The sequence below is a fragment of the Idiotropiscis lumnitzeri genome, chromosome 1 (genome assembly GCF_059441095.1).
Source record: "Idiotropiscis lumnitzeri isolate Australia: NSW breed Sydney's pygmy pipehorse chromosome 1, RoL_Ilum_1.0, whole genome shotgun sequence".
Classification (NCBI taxonomy): Eukaryota; Metazoa; Chordata; class Actinopteri; order Syngnathiformes; family Syngnathidae; genus Idiotropiscis; species Idiotropiscis lumnitzeri.
The window spans coordinates 48,407,327-48,415,662 of record NC_142391.1 but is presented as its reverse complement, the minus strand read 5'-3'; the positions used below and the strand labels follow the sequence as shown (position 1 = coordinate 48,415,662).

At 43.6% G+C, this 8,336-nt stretch overlaps 1 long non-coding RNA gene across 1 annotated transcript; it reads left to right on the top strand.

Moving 5' to 3' along the window:
- Nucleotides 1-3,456: 3,456 nt before the first annotated feature.
- Nucleotides 3,457-6,347, top strand: LOC148344828 (uncharacterized). Its single transcript, XR_015844747.1, has 3 exons — nucleotides 3,457-3,517; nucleotides 3,605-3,754; nucleotides 6,197-6,347. It is a non-coding gene; the product is annotated as an uncharacterized LOC148344828 (long non-coding RNA).
- Nucleotides 6,348-8,336: the final 1,989 nt, after the last annotated feature.

Here is an 8,336-nt window from a genome sequence, read left to right as displayed (position 1 = left end):
CTGTTACACTTTTTTTTTTTTTTTTTTTAATTTATTTTTTCTTTTTATTATGCCGTTCCGCTCCTCCTTCCTCTTATAATTTAGCGTTGCCAATGTGCAGAATTTGAAAAGGATCTGCTTACCTTATGTCACTGTGGGCCCAAAGAGGAAAGACGGTCGGATGTGCGGCTCCTATCAGGTCGTCACCTGGTGTGGACATGCGAGACCCAGTCTCATGTGGTCTTTCTCGAAGTTCCAAACTTCTTTTACCTCTCATGCATCGCGTCGGCGTCACCATAAATTGTTGGAATTTATCTTTAAATCAATGTTAGAATTTAATTTTAAACCAATGTAAACTCAAATTAATAATCTGACTCCAATTTGTGACTTTACCCAACTCTCACTCATCCAACAATATGCGCGCTCGTTCTGCAATAGAAAGGTTTCAGGAAGCCGGCATTTTCACACACGAGTGGATTTATTCCTAACACACAAATCTACAACTTGAGTTTGGGTCCCTCTCAATACAGCTCTCTTTGTCTTCGCTGTTCAGCATTAATTTATAGACACAATATGCAAATGACACAGAGACAAAGGCATCCTGGCATGATTCTATTGGCTATGTGTATGCTGCAGTTAACTTTAGCTTGCTTCTCTTGGTCTTTCTTCAAGTGGTGGCCCCTCCTGCTTGTGGCTGGAGGGTCCAGTTTCTTGTGCATCCCTTCCCCCTCGAGGTATCTGTCTGCGCCAGGCACCGACCTAAAACCTCCCAAACCTCACATTCTTTCACTTTCTTTTTCCAGCTTCACCAGCCACCCACACAGCATTCCACAGAATAACAGTGACACAAGATGCAGGACATCGAATAAAACTAGCCAGGTTTAAACTCTTCCACTCCTTTAAAATAGAGGCACCACTTTTTAGTTTTCTTTGGTATCCTGCCTCTATGAATGTTGTTAGAGCCAGTACCTGTTCTGTGGTGCTTCTGTGCTTTCTAAATCCTGCCTGCTGGCAAGGAATATTCAGCTCCAGGGTTGGTGTTATTCTGGTTAGGATTATCCTCTCCATTATCTTATACATACTGCATAGCAGGGATATTGGTCTGTAGTTATTTGGGTCTTCTGGTGATTTCCCCGGTTTTAAGATGGCTATGACCCTAGCTCTTTTCCAGAGATGGCAGTATCTACCCATGTTTATTGCATCAGTGATAGCAGATGCCATCCATTTAATCGCAGCTGGACCCAGGTGTTTCAACATATCTGGGTAGATCCCATCAACTCCTGCTGCCTTGCCTGACTTCGTTGCTCTGAGTGCTGCTTTCACCTCCTCTTCGCTCACTGGGTGGGAGAACCCGTCTTCTTCTGGCATGTCTCTGATTAGCTGCTGGTACTTTTTCTTTATGGTGGTTTCGAACTTGTAGTCAGGGGTGTGAGCTCCTCTTCCTCTTATATTAATTGCAACACTATCAGGGCTCACTACGTTAGACTGTTTGCTCTTTTTTCCACCCCCGTCCAGTTTTTTAATCAGTTTCCATGCATGTCTACTGGATCTTGTGAAATCCATGCTCTCTACCGTTTCCATCCATCTTCTCTGTCTCTCCTCCTGCAGTCTCTCCAGCAATTTCTCTCCAGTATCTGGATTCTGGGTTTCCTCATAGGATTTTAATATTTCCTCACATTCTGGTGTCCAGCATGGTATATATCTTTTACGGACTCCCCGGGGTATGTGCTTTTTTGCACTGCTCTGAATGAGTTTATTGAACCTAATTATATTCTCCTGTTTTGCTGGGATTCGCTTGCATGTCTTATCAACTTGCTCTGCGAAACCCTGCCAGTTTGCCTTTCTAAAGTTTAAAGGATAATGTAAATGGCAGTCAATTTAAAAACTGAACAAAGAGTAGACTGCTAGGAGCCACTTTTGTGATCCAGGCATGGAAGTCCATTGTTTCAGAGGGGTCTCGTTCACACCTCCTGTGGTGCAGCTGTGATCCAATCTTCCTGCATTCCAATCCTGAGGGTTTGGTCATTAGCATGGTCTAAACTTCAGTTACACTTAAAGGATTTCATACATTTGACTATTAAAGGAATATAAGAGTTTGAGCTTAACATAGTTCATTAGATGTTGGTGCATCCAATGTATGAAAATGTGATATTGTAAAATGCTGAGAGTGTGACTGGTGAAGCGAAACTGGTTGCGGGGGTTGTGCAAGAATGGAATGTTTTAGAAGCAGAAGGTGCTGAGCGAGACAAGATGACTCCGGGAAGGAGCGGCCATCGGGGGATCGCACGCAGGAGGAGCCACGGGATTCGGCGGGAGGAGAAAGACCAATGAGAGCGAGCTAAAGTTAACTGCAATAAACATAGCCAATAGAATCATGCCAGGATGCCTTTGTCTGTGCCATTTTTGCATGTTGTATAGTATGAATCAGTACTGGGCAACTCGGGGGTAGAACACATTCGCTGGTGGCAAGAGAGGTGTAGAGTTGTATTGAGAGGGACCCGAGATCCAGGTGCCATGTAGAAAATCTGTATTGGGAATAAATCCACTTTGTGCGTGAAAATGCCGGCTTCCTGATACCTTTCTATTGCAGAACGAGCACGCATATTGTTGGATGAGTGAGAGTTGGGTAAGGTCGCAAATTGGAGTCAGATTACTTATTTGAGTTTACATTGGGTTAAAGTTAAATTCTAACATTGATATAAAGATAAATTCCAACAAGTTCCATCTTGGCAGGGGTAGAGATTGTGTGACTGGTATGTTGATTCCTGTTTTTATCAATATTGGTCGGTGCTGGGACCTTGGGAAGTTACCCAGCACTCTTCGATGTGCTGGCATTGATATGCCATCTGTGTCCCTCGTAACGAAGGTCAGGTCAGGTGTGTATTCCCTCTGCCATCGTGCTGAGTGGAAGGTGCCTGGTTCATTTGGATGGTAAAGGAGGTGGAGATTATTTATTTCTGCCCAGTTGCTGAGCTGGATTCCAGCTGGGTCGGGCTCTGTGTATCCCCACGATGTATGGTGGCTATTGAAGTCTCCTAATATTATAGATTGATGTTGGTATTGTGGGAGGACACTAATTGGCCAGCTTGTATTTGGAGGCTTGTATATGTTGACCACTGTTGTACCCAGCACCTCAATCTCTGACCTGTGTATATTGTGTTCGTCCATAGAGGATCCTCTGTCTATGGCAGGGATGTCTTCATGTACATATATCATGGTTCCGTACTGTTGATGATCTATTCTCGTGATGGGTATGAAGCTGGATATACTGTATCTCGATGGGGGCGATTCTTTAGTCAGATGAGTTTCCTGCAGTGCCAACACTTGTACATCTTTCTCCCTCAGCATCTGCGCCATCAACTCACACTTAGCCATCGATATACCCTCCACATTCAATGAGATTATCCTCAGTCCTCCTCCTACTGTCACTACATTGTCATTTAGGTCATCATTAACTGAGTCTAGCGTATTTTTCGAAGTTGCAGGACTCTCTACTGCACCAACGCGGACCTGGTTATCCTGGGCGACGGCCGATCCAGTATGAATATTCCTTCTTTGAGCTTCCATTTCCATTTTTGAGGTGTGTAGTCGAGAGCAAGTTTTTAACGCTTGGTTCGACCACCAGGGTGGGATTCCTCTTAGTCAGGCCCCCAGAATGCTGGCTGCACTCCAGGGAGCCGCTCAAGCCTCCACACGACGACAACGTGGGAATCCCGGTCGTGGAGGGTGTCGTCACTTTCGGCGCGACATCTGTTCGTCTGCTTTCATCCACCAGGCGAGTAAACGCAACTATGGTTTCGTGCACCACCACATGCAACACTTGCACCATTCTCATGGAAAGACTCTCCCTGCTGGAGGGACGTGTCCGCCAGCTAGAGCAGAGTAATGTGGTAAGCGTAAATGTGGCGGACAGCACCGGTTAGCATTGGCCGTAAACGGCTTGCTAATCGCGTTGAGCCTGTTAAGACACAGAGCAGTTCCATTCCACCTCGGTCTCCTGGCTCCCGCACTTTAGTGAAAGGTGACTCCATTACTCGATACATTAAGCTTGAAAATCCAACCACAGAATGTGTATTGCTGGGGCCAGAGCACCCGACATTGAAGCTAATCTTATGGAGCTAGCACGCAAGAGACCTAGACACCAGCGCAGTGCAAACAACGCTAGCTATTCAGATATAGTGATACACGTCGGCTCCAATGACACTAGTGTTACTGCCGTTTCAATGATACGCTGGCTAAAGAAAGTTTTAACGCGCACTCACTCACCATGGGTTGAAGTTGCGATGACGTTCGCTCGGCTTCACTGGTCTTGATGTTGATGTGTAGTTATGTATGTCACGTCAAACAGTCAAGGGTTAGTCTTAATCGTAGTCATTTCAGTCCAGATGTCATGCCGTGAAGTCAAGTAAATCAAATAAATAAATCAATGGCTACGGTCTTCCAAACTTCAAATCAAAAACATCCGTGCATATGCGGTAATCAATACAATATACTATCTTCTATCTTCCAGTTTGTACATAAATAATGCGTCTTGAGTAAGTGCGGTTGAAAAACGGTATCCGACCAGCGTTCCCCCACCTGTCCTGCATTTGTTATTTATGGATGAACGCAACCAGTGCTGACGTCATCAATTGCCCTAGTGGTGGTGTTGCCATACTGCATTACTCAAAAGAAAACTGCTCCAACAACTAGGATGAAGCAATCAGAGATCACAAAGAAAAAACATAGCAAGGACTTGTGATCTCGCCAGAAAGATGAGTCTGAGTCGAGTAATTGTCTCTGGCCCCTTGCCTGCGAGAGGCAATGATGAGAAAGATGGGGGTGTAGCCCTCATTTCCGAATTTAATCTAAAACTTAGTCCTCGTCCTAGCAATTCCTTCAAAACATTTGAAGTTCTCATTATGCGATCCACGGCCGCACTGCCGTTTTATCTTGCCGTTTTTTACCGTCCCCCTGGCTCTTACTCAGGCTTTTTAGATGAATTTTCTGAATTTGTGGCTGATTTGGTAACTCATGCGGATAATATATCATGGGCGACTTCAACATTCATATGAATCTCCCGTCGGAACCACTTACCGTGGCGTTTCGGACAATAATTGATATGTTTGGTTTCATGCAAATAATAGATGAAGCAACGCATATAAATGGTAACACGTTAGATTTGGTATTAACCCGGGGCTTAGCATCCTCAAAAATAATTGTATTACCATATACTAGTGCTATAGCTGACCATTACTTAATCAAATTTGAAGTCTTGGCGCATTGCCATCGTTCTGACCATGATCAAAGCTATAGCAGCCGCAACATTAGCTCCTTAACCACCGCTGCGCTCTCTGAGCTACTCCCTTTAGTAACCGATTCGTTTCCTAATTATATTGGTACGATTGATGATCTTACAAACAACTTTAATGTCGCTCTGTTAAATGCGCCTGACTCCGTCGCACCTTTAAAAACTAAAACTTGTCCAAAGAGGCTGACTCCGTGGTTTAATGAGGAAACACGCATACTGAAACGATTCTTGTAGGAAGCTTGAGCGCAAATGGCGTGCGACCAAACTGGAGGTCTTCCGTCAGGCATGGTGTGCTAGTTTATACAAGGAAGCGCTCAATCTAGCCAAAACTAATTATTACTCTAGATTAATTGTTTTACATAAAAACAACCCTAAATATTTATTTGCTACTGTAGCAATGCTAACGCAACAGCAACCAACCTCGGATAGCTCTTCCTATTCAGCTCACGATTTCATGCAATTCTTTACTCAGAAGATTGAGTGTATTCGTGATGAGATTAAAGACACTGTTCTTACAATTCCGTTGAATTCCGTCATAAATGGTGTTAATAGGGACATTAGGGCTGATAACTGTCCGATAACCTTATCTCAATTTAAAAAAGTATCTCTTGAAAGCCAAACAAAATTGCTTAGTGGGGCAAAACCGACAACTTGTGTGCTCGATCCGCTTCCTGGCAAACTAATTAAAGAACTGTCTATGACCCTAGGACCGTCTGTCTTAAATATTATTAATCTATCACTTACCACGGGTATAGTACCAGCAGCTTTAGGACCGCCATTATGCGACCGCTACTTAAGCAACCAAACCTCGACCCAGAGAGTCTCAACAACTATAGACCGGTTTCAAATCTTCCGTTTATTGCAAAAATCTTGAAAAACTTAATGAATATATGACTAGTAATAATCAATTTGAACCTTTCCAATCAGGTTTTACCGAATGGAAGCTACGGAGGAGGAGGGCATGCTCGCGTGACAGTTAAGCCGAAGAGGAGCACCTTCCCCGGGCACGGGCGGTGTCAAGCGGCCCCTAAGTTTAACCGAATGGAAGCTCCGGAGGAGGAGGGCATGCTCGCGTCACAGTTAAGCCGAAGAGGAGCACCTCTTCCTCCCGGGCACGAGCGGAGCGCGAGGCTGTCAGTTATGAATGAATAAATGAATAAATAAATAAATGAAGAATGCCACCTTTCATTTCACTGGCATGATCCGTGCCTGTCATGCCGCGTGTGTTTTTGTTTTTTCAGCTGTGTGGGCGTTCCTCCAGCGATCGTCTCGCGCCATGCGGTCAGCTGCTGCGAGACGCGCCCACCAGCCCCGCACCGGATTCCCATTCACTCACTGATTACACTCACTACCACCTACACTGACTACCTGGCGTCGGATTGTTATCCTACTTGTGTCTGCGTTTGGAGAGTCCTGCTCAATCCTCCAGCTCTGCTGGAGGATCATAACATTCACAGGGCACACCGGACGGCGTACCAGAAGTTAAAAGTCGAAGTAATTAAATAAATACAAAAATAAGTAATTGAATAAATACAAAAATAATGGCTGGGGAATAAAAAAATAAGAAGTTTTAATAATAATTTTTTTTTGTTATAACATGAATTTCACTCTCTCTCTCTCTACCCGTATATATATATATATATATATATATATATATATATATATATATAATTTAAGCATTTTTGAAGGTGCGCCGCTACTTCGCGGATTTTCAGTTTTCGCGGGTGGTCTCGGTCCCCATTAACCGCGATAACCGAGGGTTCACTGTATTACTCTTACTCGATCTTGGCGCCGCTTTTGACACTTGATCATAACATATTATTAAAACGCCTTGAAACTTGTGTTGGCATTTCAGGTTCAGCGCTTTCTTGGTTTAATTCGTATCTGTCGGAGAGGACGCACCGTGTAATTCATGGCAATGCGACTTCTGATCTTTGTAAGATCACACGCGGAGTTCCGCAGGGATTGGTACTAGATGCTACCGCTTGGTGATATTATACGGAAATATAACATTAGTTTTCATTGTTATGCTGATGATACGCAATTATACATGCCGTTGGATATAACGAATCCGTGTGATTGCTATAAATTAGAGGCATGCCTTGCCGAAATTAAACTATGAATGTCTTTCAATTTTTTGCGTCTTAACTCAGATAAAACCGAGATGCTGATCATTGGACCAGCGCGTCATCGGTACCTTTTTCAAAGACACCACTATGAGTATCGATAAATTGCCCAAAAGGATTCAACAAAAAATCTCGGTGTTATATTTGACACAACTATGTCGTTTCAAATGCACATTAAAAATATTACTAGAACTGCATTTTTTCATCTGCGTAACATTGCTAAAATTCGCCCAATTCTATCAACTTGTGATGCAGAAATCTTAATCCATGCGTTTGTTACGTCTCGCCTCGACTATTGTAACATTTTGCTCTCGGGTCTCCCCATGTCTAGTATTAAAAGTTAGTTCAAAATGCAGCAGCTAGACTCTTGACTAGAACGAGAAAGTTTGATCATATTACCCCGATACTTGCCAATTTGAATTGGCTTCCGGTCCACTTGAGATGTGATTTTAAAGTTCTGCTACTTGCCTATAAAATATTGCATGGCTTAGCTCCTTCCTATCTCGTTGACCTCGTGGTACCATATGTTCCGTCCCAAAACCTTCGCTCACAAAATGCTGGTCTTTTAGTGATTCCGCGAGCCAAAAAGAAGTCCACAGGTTCTAGAGCGTTCTCTATTCGGGCACCAATGCTTTGGAATGCACTACCCTCAGGTATTAGAGGCGCCACCTCAGTAGAAATGTTCAAAACACTATTAAAGACGCATTTATACTCTTGTGCATTTAGTTGAACTATTTGTTGGCCTGTTTACTGCCGCTTTTTCTCTTTTCTTCTCTATTCTGCCCCCTTTTCCCCGGCTGGGGGATTAGGTGACGGTGACCCACTAGGAAGTTTAAGGCATTGACAAACTGGGCATGCACCTGTTCCAGTGATGTCGTCTTCCTGCAGCGTGACATTTGATCAATTTATTTATATACTTTAGCATCTAATTTAATTATTTG